Source organism: Echinops telfairi, unplaced genomic scaffold (assembly GCF_000313985.2).
Source record: "Echinops telfairi isolate 266 unplaced genomic scaffold, ASM31398v2 ScPeMD7_3533;HRSCAF=4204_0, whole genome shotgun sequence".
Taxonomy (NCBI): Eukaryota; Metazoa; Chordata; class Mammalia; order Afrosoricida; family Tenrecidae; genus Echinops; species Echinops telfairi.
This window is the reverse complement of record NW_022107431.1, coordinates 26,664,778-26,678,538: the sequence shown is the minus strand read 5'-3', so window position 1 is coordinate 26,678,538 and position 13,761 is coordinate 26,664,778. Positions and strand designations below refer to the sequence as shown.

Below are 13,761 nucleotides of genomic sequence, written 5' to 3'. Positions count from 1 at the left end.
ATTTTATGTAGGATCATCGGATCACCTTCCCGAAAGTAGGGCCAACTCTTTGACTGGCAGTCACTAAAGCTGAGCTGATGGTTCATAACACCCAATTTCTAGAGAGAAGACCTATCAAAACATGATAATCCTATTACCCCAGGCATGAGTGGGCCTGCAGATTGGTGTATGCTTGCAATGTTTCTGCCAAAGGGAAGTGCCAATGAGATGATTCCTATCATTAAAATCTGTTTTTCTTCTTCTTCTCACTTCTGATTCACCTTCTCATTTTCCTTTGCCCATTTTCTCTCCCTGAATGTTTTATGTCCCTGAATGACTTCATGCCAATCCATCTTAACAATTTACTGTTGAACCAAATATTTAGAGAAATAAGGACAGACCCAAAGGAGGCTCTGGTCAGGTAGTGGTTAGGAGTTGGGTTGCGATCTGAAGGGCAGTTTGCAACCACCAGCTGCTTCCAAGGGAGATAGATGGAGCTTTCTACTCCTGTTAGCAGTTTCCGTCTTGGAAACCAGGGGCAGTTCTACCCTGTCCTATAGGGTCACTATGCGTCAGCAGTAACTCAATGGCAGTGAGTTTAGTGGGGGGTCAGGTGGTGTTCGTCTTGAATGAGCAACATGAAAATCATTAACTCCACTGTATCGTGTCTGCTCACGATGCTAACGGGATTCTGTTTTGTTGCTATCAGTCCTCCAGCCGCCATCTAGTCGATTCTGACCGGTGAGTGTCAGGGAGAACTGCGATCCACTGAGCTTTCCGCAGTGGCTCCCTTGGAAGCGGACCGCCAGGCCTTTCTTCTGAGGTGTCTCTGAGTGGATTGGAACCATCAACCATTTGTTCACTCGTGGATCTCTTACTCATTTTCAAAGCCAATAACTTCCTATAAGCTAACCAGATGGGCCTTACAGATCTCATCATTGATTTGCTTAAAAAATCAACCCTATCTCTCTTGTTGCTGAGGCTGAGGCTGAGTGGTGTAGCATTATAGAGTAAAGAAAAGAGCAAATCTTGATGGGCCACTATTCCAAGATCTGTAGGCCTATCGGTTAAGTAGGTCCTACCCTTCAAGATGTGAGAAATGGAGATAAGGTTAGTATACTCATATAATCCACACCTAATTACGGTCAAAGTTCAAGAAAGTCTAACCCAACAGACTTAACCAACCAGGTGCACCTCGGCAGAATTAATTAGTTCAAAAGGAAGCTGTGCTCAATCCATACAGAAGTATTCTGATAAACAAATGACCTACCTGTGTTACTGGGCTAGGCAGGTACCCATTTGGCACGTTGATAAATTATGGATGAAATGCCTATTTAGAGTCTCATCTTGGAAAATGTCATTTGCCTATCGAGTTTAAGGTTAAAAGATTACTCAACTGTTTTCATATGGATGTTTATAAAATCGTGTTAAGTAAATTCTGCCAGACAATTCCAGAACCCTATCTATTGGCCGATTCACTCATCCAAATGACATTTACCAAGCCTTCTACCTCCTCAAAACAAAAACCTCAAGCTCACTGCCTTCCAGTCAAGCCTAACTGCTAACAGCCCCATAGGACAGGGTAGAACTGTCTCTGCAGGGGTAGAAACTGGTGGTTTCAAACTTCTGGTTAACAGCTGAAACTGCGACTATCATGACACCAGGGCTAACCTTGTATCTACTGGTGGAATAAAATGAAAACATACATGTGTGATATATGTCACATATGTATGACATATATATGAATTATATAACATAGATACGACAACATGCTTGGTAAAGTGGTCTGCTGCCTGGTCCTGTTCCATCCTCATGACTGTTTGAACCCAATTTGGCAGTGACGGTGTCAATGCATCCTGACATGGTCTTTCAGAAAACTCATATGTACATCCTATCTTTTTGGATAAACTTCTGCAACTGTGTCGCCTGAAAAAGCCTCAAGATTGAGGGGAAGTTTGTTTTATGGAACAGGGGCAAGGGAACTTAAGGAGGAAAAGATGTCTGAGATAAGCTAATTAATGGAATCAACTCCTGGAAATGTGGGGAGGAAAAGAGAACTCAAAATCTAGATCAAAGGGTTCGTTTCAGAAGAAAGAAAGAAAACTCTTTGTTTCAGCCTGGAGGGAAGGAGGAAAGACAGGAAGCAGAACAGCCTTTCAGATAAAGCGCAGCGAGCTGAGGGGCTCTGTTAGGTGCGTGTATCTTCTCAGTCCATAGAAGGCTAGGTCAGTCTTTGACAGCAAGACCGTGACAGCTGGTTGGAAGCACTTGATGAGTTTAACCAGTCATTTACCCTGGACTTCACAGTCTTGGGAAGAAGAGTATGTCTCATTAAGTTATTTAAAAGAGTAGTTGCATCAGGATGTATGATAAATTAGTAAGTAGATACAAGCAATTTGATAATATACCCCCCAAAAGTGTCCATCAAAAAAACCAAGACTTCAGAAGATGAGCTATAAACTACTATCTATAAATAGATTTGGGGCACATTTTAAAAACTTGATACATATTGTTCCTTTAAAGGTGCAACTGAGGATATCTTTGTTGGACTGTAAATGTGAAAAATGGCCTATTCTTATTATTAAATTATAGAAGTATAAATTATTGGTTAATATTTGGAAATGGATTCATTACATTATATAGATGTGTGTATATATGTGTATATATTCAGTGTATATTTATACATATATCCATATATATCTATGTATCCATATAGCTAGATAGACAGACATCCATAAAACCTAGGGCACTGGCTGGGAAAGAAGGTGCTGTCTCAGAGATTTGTGGGTTCAATGACTACATGAATAAATAAATAGTGAATGTGAATAAATGAGCTAATGACTAAGCATGCATAAACCACACAGGGAAGAAACTGTTCTTGAGGGAAGACAACATATCACAAAGTGTCCCATCTGGAAGGTGGAAGAGGTCTTGGCCATACCGATTCCAGCCACAACAACAGAGGGAACTGGAAGCCCATGAGATTTTGTCATCAACCTAATTTGATTTCTGGGAAATTGTGCATCCCAAAATGTCAAAACAGGATCAATGTTAGAACTTCTAGCACTTTTTTGGCCATAAAAGATAAGGACAAATTATTTTCTCAATGTTGAGAACTAAGTAGGTAAATTCTGTTGGAAATGTGGGTCTTAGAAAAAGTAGTAGAAATGCATACTTAACCAAATGGTGTGTGTCAAAAGCTTGACATGTATGAGGGGCTTCAAAAAGCTCATGGAAAAATGGAGTTAACCAAAGCTAATGGGATTTTCCCATAAGCTCTCTGAAGTCCCTTGTACCTCGTGTGCTTTGGTCACTAGCATCATTACTAGCTTCAACCTCTATTTTGACCTTTGGTTCCTGTGATCTCATATTCAGATTTATGAAGCTATACATGCAAACACACAATAACGGGGACTACTACAAAAGATCCAACCAATATTGCTAGGGATTGTCTGGAGAATTGGATCTACTTGTACATTTCAATAGTGTTTTCAGCAACACACCTGTGAAAAACTAATTGGTTCCAGGTATACAAATTAAGGCAGACACTCCTTGAATATCTGTTTTTCCTTCAGCCTCCAACTGTATTGATTCCCTGAAAAGAAATGACTTCATAAGTACAACAGAAATGGGACGTATAACACAACTCAATGGAAATACTAATTATTCTCTCTGTCTCAGATGAATCATATGGAAATGACACGGCCAAATTCTATTATCTTTCAGACGGTCAAATTTCCAGTGACTGTCCAAGCTCAGCAGCTCACAGGGTAAACGCATCTGACATCCTCTGGAACAGATGACTGCAGACACCAGCCCCACACACAAATCCCGGGGAGTGGTCCCGAGGCTGGAGGGACCGTAGTTTTCGAACATACAAGAAAGGTATTAAATCGGATGCAGAAACGTCAGCTTTAAGCTCACTTGCATCCATTTGATAGGAAGACCTTCCAGGTCTCAAGCCACATTCTACTTTTAAATATAAGCATCAACTATGCTGGTGGGATCCGGAGTAAAATGAGGCTTTCTTTTTCTGTAAAGAGTGGCAGTCTTGGAAGCCCACACGGGCAGTTTTACTGGGTTCTATAGGGCCGCTACTTTATCAGAATCGACTCAGTGGTGGTGGGTTTGGTTTTGGGTGTATCCTGTTGTTACTATTGTGTGCCACAGAGTCGAGTCTGGGTTACACATCATGCTGCTAACCACAAGGTCAGCAGTTCAAACCTGCCAGTCACTCCCTGAGAGATCAAGCATTATTAGAAATGGAAACTGAGGCACAGAAAGGTTTAAAGAGGCTTCCTGCTTCTGTGAGGACTTGCACGGGATAGCCTCAGAAATTCCCAGGGGTAGTTCTACTCGATTCTGTGGGGTCACTATATGTCAGAATTGATTCAATGGTAATGAGTTTGGTATTTTGGTTTACTCTTTACCTAAGCCCACTGCTAGGTCTATTCTTCCAAAGGGTGAGGGGTGGGCTTGAACCCACAACCTATCATTTGCCAGCTGAGGCGTTAATGTATGCCACTAGAACTCCGCTTAGCAATACTGAATCTTATGAAAATTATTAGATTACTGAAAATTGCACTGAATGTTATGAAATTTTTTAAACTGCATGAAGGGGCCTGTAAGCCATTTTTTGTGTCATTTCGATTAGCAACCATCTATGGGACTTGATTTGATCTCTGTTTTCGTTTCTTTTGTTGTTTTAAACACCCTATACCTGAGAATGTGTTCGGAATTCTCCTATTTGGGGTCTAGTCAAGATTGACCAATATCCAATATGGGTATATTGATTCAATTACTGTCCAGACACTTTGGAGAAGACAATTTAAACAATGCAAACAGAACTAACTCACCCTGATTGTTTTTTAAATAAAACAGGAAACCAATGATTTTGTTTCCGCTTTCATAACAATTTTCTGAAAATCTTCAAGCCCACAAGTGATCTCAATTTACACACTATTCTAAGTTTCCTGATGTTTTGGGAGAGTTATTGGAAAGATTCAGCTTATAAACAATCTTATTAAGAATTCTACCTCAGCACAGAGTCTCATAAAACAAAAGTTGTTTTTTTTTTAAAGTAAAAACAAAAAACACAAAGAAGATTAGAAGCTAAGTATTTCATCATTTTGCCTAATTTCTACCCGGCTTGCTCTGATTTTATTGAGGGCCTTAGACAAGGTGCCAGAACTAATTTTATTGCTGCATCTGTTCTGTGATTTTTAAATGGGTGTATATTATTTGCACAAGTAGAATATAACATTTCTAATTCCTAACCAGCAAAAGAAGGTGTTATAATAATGTCTTTCATGTATAATTATTTTATTTTGAAAGGCTACCATTTCTGCCCGTGTGACACCTTTGGATAAGCGTTGGACTGCTAACGGCAAGATTAGCAGCCCAGACCCGCCAGCTACTTCTTGAGAAACAGATGAGGCTCTCTGCTTTTATAAGATTTCTCACTTCCTCTCTGTATCGAATTGATTCCATCCACTTACTGGCAGTGGGTTTAGGTAATATAAGAAGAGTAAGCTTTATTAGAGGTGTGGAAACTGAGGCAACGGAAGGTTAAACAATTACTCAAAGATCAGACCGTCAGTGGGGAACCCCTCTCCTCCCCCATCACCACACACAGCTATTTCCGTGAGGCTAGGTGGATCCTACGGGTCAGTGTTAGGAGGACATCACACAGTTGGTGGTTGGGAGACATGGCTGAAAATTCTGCCTCGTGAATTTGACCCACAGTGAAGTTTCCTTATGTTTAAAAATCATACAGCTGTTGCTCCTACTTCACCACAGCTCAACTCCAAGAAAACCAAACCAAACTCCGGCCAGCGAGTCAGTTCAGCCTCACCGCAACCCCACGTAGGGTTTTCTGGAGCTGGACATTTAGTGGGAGCAAACAGCCTCATCTTTCTCTGGCTGGTGGGTTTGAATCTGGCAGTTAGTAATCTAACACTTACCCAACAGAACCACATGACCTAGTCCATCTGTTTTAAATTGTCCAATAGCAATGGTGGTGGTGATGGTTGATTTTAACCATTAAGATTATTTTACTTTATCCTGACATTGTTGAAGAGTCTACAACAGAAGGTATGAACAGGTCTAACTAATACATCCTCTTGGACTAAGGGCCCAGGGTAAGTACTGCCCACAGAGAAACCAGTTAGAAAGCGTAAATGCAATAGATTAATAGGACTATTCTATGGTTTATCCAGGTCAGCAAAAAACTTCTTCTGCTCACACTTATCAGCAATTTTTTCTCATTTTATTCACTCAATGGGAGTCGATTATTTTAGTACTCATCCAGCTGTGAATTTCCATTGAAGCCAGGAAAGACTAGGCCTGTGAGTGCTACTTATTATCTGGTGCAGGTAGAGTCCCTGGATGGCATAAACGACTGGGCTCATGATTAACCAAAAGGTTAGCAGCTCGAATCCACACAGAGGCTCCTAGGAAGAAATGCCTGGCCACCGGCAGACAAAAGGTCACAGCACTGAAAACCCCGTAGAGCGCAGTTCCACTCTGAGACACATGGAGTCACTATGAATCTGAATCGACTTACTGGCAACTGATTCTAGCACCAACATTGCAGCATGCTCAACCCAGAAGCTGAAAGGGGCATTGTTTCAGCAGTGCCTGGCACATTCTCTAGGGCACATTAACCTGTAGTAAATAAGAGGGTAGAGGTATGAAAAACAACAACAGACCACACCAAGATCATTCGTGTTTTTGGGGGTTTTGTTCTTTTTAATTTAGGAGGCAAACCATTGACATCCTGAAAAAAATACCTTTATATTTCCCCATGCTTCCTTGTTGATAAAAAGGAGCCTGGTGGTGTAGTGGTTACATTCTGGATTGCTAACCACAAGGTCAGCACTTCGAAACCACCAGTCTCTCCCTGGTAGAGGCCGTCTACTTCCGTACAGAGTTAGGCTTGGAAATCCACACGGGCAGTTCTCTCCTGGCCGACAGGGTTGCCATGAGTTGAAAGTAACTCGATGGCGGTGAGTTTTGACCATAAAAAGGACAAGATTCTGCCTTTAGGGATCACATGGCAATGGACATTTGTGGCTCTGCATGTGCCCCTTCACACATGTGAGCAATAAACCTGCTGTTTCCAGGTTGGAGAGACCATACAGTACTAGAAATAGGCCCGTGGGAAACCTTACCTAATGACCTACTACTGTGACGTGATTCATAAAGTAGACCTTCCTTTCTCCTAGGGGGAAAGGGAGGCAGAGGGTGGAAGTCCGAAGGCATAAAAACACAGGCGGGAAAGAAATAACGCAGACATAGTACTCAGAACCGAAAATTATAAGTGCATCATACAGAAAACAAGCTAAAATAGTCCCTCCTTACCCACGGTTTATGCTAACTGGAGCGGTTTTGTGTTATTGTCAGCTGATTCACCCTGGCAACACACACACACACACACATAAATGTTTCTCAAATTTTTAAGTGACTCTATCACTAGTTGGTTTAATTTCCATGAAGGACAAATGGGGTTAGATTGGAAGAGAGTCCCACTCCAAGAGTCCTGGATGGGAAATTTTATTTGTAAGTATCAATTAAACTTGATCTACACAAGTAAAGTCCAGACTGAATTAAAATGCTTCATTCTAAATTGTTTTGCAACCCTTTTCTATGTGGAACAAAGGAAACGCTTGCAGCTCATCAAACGTAATAAATCGGGAACATTTCTCCTCGAGGATGCAGCAATTAGAACTTCAAGCTAAGATGAAAGCAAATTATTTAGTGAGTGGAGGCAATGACACTCAAAATGATAGACACCAAGTTACTCCTCATCAAGGACAGCTCCTCTTCTCCGTGTGTATGGCTGCGGTTGGTGTGCTCACATAGAGGACACATGTGTCTCAAAAAACCCTCCTTGGTTGCCGAGGGCCATTTATGTCAAAGCAGAGAGTTAAACATAATTCTGAATTGGGCTTCTGGGTGACAGTGGTGAGCGGCCTGCCCCGCATGAAGAAGGAAGTCGTAAGGAAATCTCTTCCTCTGATTTATGGGGTGGGGGCGGGGGTGGGGGAGTGTTGGTGCTGTTCCTGCCTTCCAGTCAGTCCTGACTCACAAGGATCCCATGTACACAGAAGGAATGACTGCCTGGCTCCCAGCCACACTCACAGCGGTGGCAGGAGGAAGAAGGTCCGAGACTGCTCCTGGCATTGTGACTCCCATGCTGGGAGCCAGCTTGCAGATGCATGTGATACACAGAGAGGACACAATCTAAAGAACCTGAACAAAGAAACCAGCTCCTGAGGACATCGCCTGCCTCTGGATCAAGCTGTGCCTGAAAGCTCGCTCCCCTTAGACCGTTGAGGATTTCGAGCCAATAGCTGTCTCATGTTGTTGTTTTTTTCTTTACCTAGTTTGGGTCAGGCTGTTTTCCCTGGGAGCAAAGGCACCATACTCATGCTAGGATTAACATTCTTTTGGGAAAACAAATTTGATTTCTATTTCCCCATTGCTAGATCTGCTTGTATGCCCATGTGGAAAGCAGGATCCCAAGCAACAAGGTGGCACAGCCTTTTGCCTGGGCATCATTTAGCTGCTTAACTTGCTCCCGCAAAACGAGAAGCAATGTTGCTCCTGATGGATGGCCCAAGGTCAAAGGTGACCCCATAAGAAGAGTGTCAGGGTGCTGAAGTCGCTGGGTTTTGGAGTTAAGGCACAACTGGGTCTTAATTCTAAAACAGTGCTCATGAGTAAAGAGACTTTAGTTAAATTCCTCCAAAATATCTGCTTCTTCATAATAAATCTGAGATCATAGTAATTTTATGCTAACGCATGTTTGCGAGTATTAAGAGAGATATAAACATAACAACACAATGGCTGGTTTGTTTGTTTTCCTTCAGCTTGTTTAATTATCTTGCTTGTCTTTTTTAAAAAAATGATTTTATTAGGGGCTCATACAATTCTTATCACAATCCATACGTACATCAATTGTGTAAAGCACACGTGTACATTCATTGCCTTCATCATTCTCAAAACATCTGCTCTCCACTTAAGCCCCTGGAATCAGCTCCTCATTTTTCCCCCAAGGAGGAGATGCAGTATTTCTTCCCAGTCACCTCTGAGTGGGCTCAAGCCACCAACCTTTTGCTTAGGATCTGAGGGCACTAACCATTTATTTGTACCATTCAGAGAGTCTGGTTACAGAAGGTGTCGTTGTTAGGTGCTGTGCAGTCAGTTTCAACTCGTAGTGAACCTAAGAACAACCGAAAGAAACACGGCTCGGTCCTGGGCCACCCGCACAAGGGCTGGTGTACTTGAAGCCAATGTTGCAGCCATTGTTTCGGTCGGACCTTTGAGGGTCTTCCTCTTTGTTGCAGGTCCTCTGCTTTACCCAACACAATGGCCTTCTCCCAAACCGGTCCATACCGATCGATGTCAAAAGCCCATGAGATGACGTTCACCACCCTTGATGCGAAGGAGCATTCTGACTGGACTTCTTCCAAGACAGATTAGTTCCTCTTCTGGTAGTCATGGCATATCCGGTATTCTTCACCAACATCATAGTTCAAATGCATCGGTTCATCTCCAGTCTTCCGTATCCATTTTCACATGCACAGGAGGGGACTAGCCCGTGGCTTGGGTCAGGCACACTTTATCCTCCAAGTGATAATTTTGCTTGTAGCGCCTTAATGAGGTATTTTGCCGCAGATGTGCCTGGTGCAGTACATATTTTGGTTTCTTGACTGCTGCTTCTATGGGCGTTCCTGGCAATCCTGACAACTTCAATTTTTTTCTCCACTTATCCATGTTGCTGATTGACGCAGTGGTGAGGAACACATGTAAATTACTCAGGGCAGTACTATATGGCCGCTATGATATTTATAATAGAAAAATTATAATTTCCAGCAGGTATAAAAATAAGTGAATACTTGTAAAAGTAGGTATCTAATTCTTATTCTTTGAGCTACAAGCATAGCAAATGCATCTTATTAATTGACAATGGTTATCTGATATGCGTGGTGCAGGCATTCAGAATGTGCGGGTTTCTGTCTGTAGATTTTGGTCTCTTAGTGCAGGAATAAGGTGGCCACAACAATGTATGTGCATATTAAAAAGAGAAACTCTTTTTATTGCATTTCATAAAAGCAAAACTCAATGAAGTAGGAATGTAGCTACTTTTTCTAGCCTTAACTATAACATATTTCTTGGCTTCTCAGAAGGAAACTATCCCTTGGGCCCAGCACTGTCCATGGTACCAGGTTGAGAGAACCTGAGAGACAAACGCGAATATGAACCCTGTTAACGTTGGGAAGGTGAGCGGTTCTACTCTGCAGACTCTTGGTCCCTAGGAGTAAGATCGACTTGACAACAGTGGAGCTTTGTTGTTATTTTAAAGGTGGGGGGGGGGGCATTTCTCTGTAGGGAGAGCTAAAGCAGCAAGGGTGGGGGGGAATTAAGAAGAATCACCCTTTCCTGGAAGAATTTGAGATTTACACTGCTATTGTTTTCTCTGACCTTATAGGGGAAAACGGATGAAAAATTAGTTAATTTCGGATCAGCAGCTGTTCAGCAGCTTCAAAATCAACAAATTATTTGAAAAATTAACCCACATGCAAGTATTAACCACCCTTTGCTTCATTATTATTAAAGTATCAAGCATTAGAGTTTTGTCCACTAACTTGGATCATGAAACCTGATATTCTAATTAAAGTTCAAGGTCGGCCAGTTGCAAACTCATGACATCAGAAAGCAGGGAAGCCTCTGGGCCCAGGTCCAGCTCATTGGCCAAAACGGGCCCTTTGCAGGGCTAGCAACGAACAATACAGCAACCCTCACCGCACAACAGTGGCGTCATTAGTTTGGCATTCACCATACTCACAGCTAGAACTACATGTATCAGTCAATGCAAACGGATAGCAAGCTTTCTTCAAATCAGGCATCAATTGCTAAAATCTCCTTCCCCCCAGCATTTTTGAAAAGCTCAGGTTTGCCCCAGATCAAGCAGCAAATCATTCCATTGACTCCAGACTTCGTATCTGGCATGGCTGGGTGGCAGCAAACACACACACAAATGTCTGCGCTTGATGGGTGTGGAAGAAATTGCTTAGTCACTCCACAAATATCAGAGGAGTGACTTCTACCAAACCTCAAGCAGAGGGAGGGTCAGCACGGTTCCGCGTCACGTGGCTGTGATGTGTGTCCACTGCAGCAAGTTTTGAAGACCTCTCTACATTCAATTACCATCCACGAGCTGACATTAGTCATTATTAACGTTTCTTGAGGTATAACTTCTACCTCCACTCTGCTAAGTGCAGAATTCAAGTTGAGTAAGGTGGGACTCTCAATGCCAGCTTGAATTTTCACCTGATGTAGGATATTCTCTATACTATCGAATCAAATTGCTCAAATGTCTAATAGTGGCAACCTATGACCTTTCATGTCTCTACAAGTCTAATATGCCGAGAAACAAGACATGCATGACTGTTCATACTGAGTGAATTTATGCATAAAATTTATTAACAGAAAACACCTCTCTTTAGAAAGCTAAGAATCTATTTAATGAGAAAGGGTGCAATTGGTGGAGGTGGGGAGGGGAGATACTTACTTAAAACCAGAAGATGCAGTCTTAGACATGGCTTCCTTTTAGCACTCTGAGGGAGGGATGGGTGAGCATAAGAAGAAAAGGGGAGAATGTGGGGGACCGCGGAGGAGGAAGCCCCGAGATGCAGGGAACACATTGGTGTCTCTGGAATCCAATCAAAGAATGGTTCTTGTTTTTAAACGGGAAATACCATTCTGTGACAGTGTTGGTTATTTCCTCCCTGGGCTAATTACCTGCCATCCAATCAGCACAGGAAAGTAGTAGGCTATCCTGGACAACCGTTCTAGTTGTCTTTGGCTGTTTTTTATGTTGATGGGTAAACAGTGCCATTGCTTGACTAAGGTTGCTTAGTCAGGTGTTGCTTAGAGTCAAGGGTACAAACTCCTCTAGAGTTTAAGCAGATGAGTACTTGGGGAGTGCCCCACTGTCTGGTTCATAAACACTAAGTGTTCAGAGGCTGTACAGGGTGCAAGAGGGCCAGGGTGCTCACACGACAGCTCAACTCGGTCCCCTTCCACAGTGTTTTCAATCTGTCTGCAGAGGAGAAAAGAGAAGGCCTTTCCTGAGGTTCTCATCAAGCTTGACCAATATAAAGCATCATTATAAAAAGGGGGACAAGAGCACACAGAAGGAACAGAGATTGGTGAGCGGTACTATGACAGCATGCGAGGAACCAGGCAAAGGACTAAAACACCAGTGTTCTGAAAATGCTGTCTTCCATTAAATTTATCTAAGACCAAAAACCACACAGAGAGCAATGCCCACCACAGGATTCGAACTTAGTTCTCCTTTGCCCTAGAGTTCTAAGTTTTTGCACTCACCCATGCCCCTTTTCCTTCAACATATTAAGCCAATCTTCTTGATTATGTATCTGTTGATACATCATTTAAACTGAGTGGGCTGTGGTTTCCTAATCTATAAAGTGGACATAATAGGCCCTGCCAAGCAACGTCCGAGGGATGTTATAAGGACAAAGTAAATCTGTCTCGGAGGGGGATTAAGAGCATTGCTACAAAATCACTGGGAACCGCGATGAAACAACAAACAGCCCAGAGAAAGAAATGACCATTCTTCAACATATCCTTCACTACCATCCACTGAGTACCGAAATATGTAAAGATGCTTTGTTTGAAGCAAACCCATCTATGTAGGAAATGAGCTGCATACTTTTTGACTGCCCCTGTATGCAATCACAACAATGGAGACGCCTAGAGCAGTGTAAGATATAATGCGGGATCTGAGAGCCTTTGTTCACACCTTTATCGAAATCTCCATCGCAAGCTTTCTGTGTCACGGCTCAAGTTCTAACTTGGAATGTCCATCCTTTCACAGACCCGGGAACCCATCTGGTTTATTCTTATTCACCTTGAAGTCTAAGCACCACCTTCCCCTCCAAAGCTTTCCCCAAGGACAGGCATCTCCTCGGAGCTTTCTCACATGGGTCACAAAGAGAGACTTCTATCTGAGACTGGAGTATGAAGTCCTTGGGAGCAGGCACTCCATTTGCTCATTAAGGTAACAAGCGCCCTTCAAAATGCAGACTGACTCTTCCAGGACATTGTTGTTAGTCAGTAGCATCTGCGCCAACCCAATACACCCGTATGTATAATAGAAAGGAATGCTGCCTCATCGGGAGCTGTCCGCATTGCCAGCGGTGTGTCTGAGTCCAGGTTGGTAGCAAAGCACGGAGGCTTCCCCTCATTTTCTCTAATGTTTCAGCAAACACGATGTCTTTGTCTAGTGATGGGTCTTTCCTGACAGCAGGTCCAAAGTACAGTCTTGCAGCCAGGGTGTTTCTTAGACGAGAGGATGGCAAGACTTCAGCTTACTCACTTTGGACAAGACACGACGGCAGTCTACAATGAGTGCCGTGGTAAGTGGGTGGCTCCCTTCTAAAGGAAAGTCAAGAACCCTGACTCCTTGAAACACAAAGCATCACCATCTATTTTAAAAGTGCAAAGCCACCACAATTCTGGTTTCCTGGGTCACTGGGCAGAAATGGGCCTCAGGGAGGGCCCTTAACTGTGCTCCATGGGTTTTTTAATAGTTTTGGGCTTCTTTGTTTTGGAAATAAGCACCTTTTAGATAAACTCAAGTTTCCAATCTTTTCCTTAGCAGCTGGGCATGTGAACCATTAGCAACATGCAAAACCCCACGGAGTTGATGCCGACTCATAGTGGTCACAGGGTAGGCTAGATTGTCCCTGT

The 13,761-nt window shown here is 42.8% G+C and overlaps 1 protein-coding gene across 3 annotated transcripts in view; it reads right to left on the bottom strand.

The window, feature by feature from the left end:
* The window catches only part of HIVEP2 (HIVEP zinc finger 2), a 105,260-nt gene that overhangs the window by 47,310 nt on the left and 44,189 nt on the right, over nt 1-13,761 (bottom strand). Inside the window, exon 1 of one of the 3 annotated variants that reach the window (XM_045294434.1) lies at nt 3,483-3,535. The exons of the other annotated variants lie outside the window; for them this stretch is intronic. The gene's annotated coding sequence lies outside the window, so the exon portion shown is untranslated. Of the gene's footprint in view, nt 1-3,482; nt 3,536-13,761 lie in introns of those variants that run through there. 3 annotated transcript variants of the gene reach the window in all.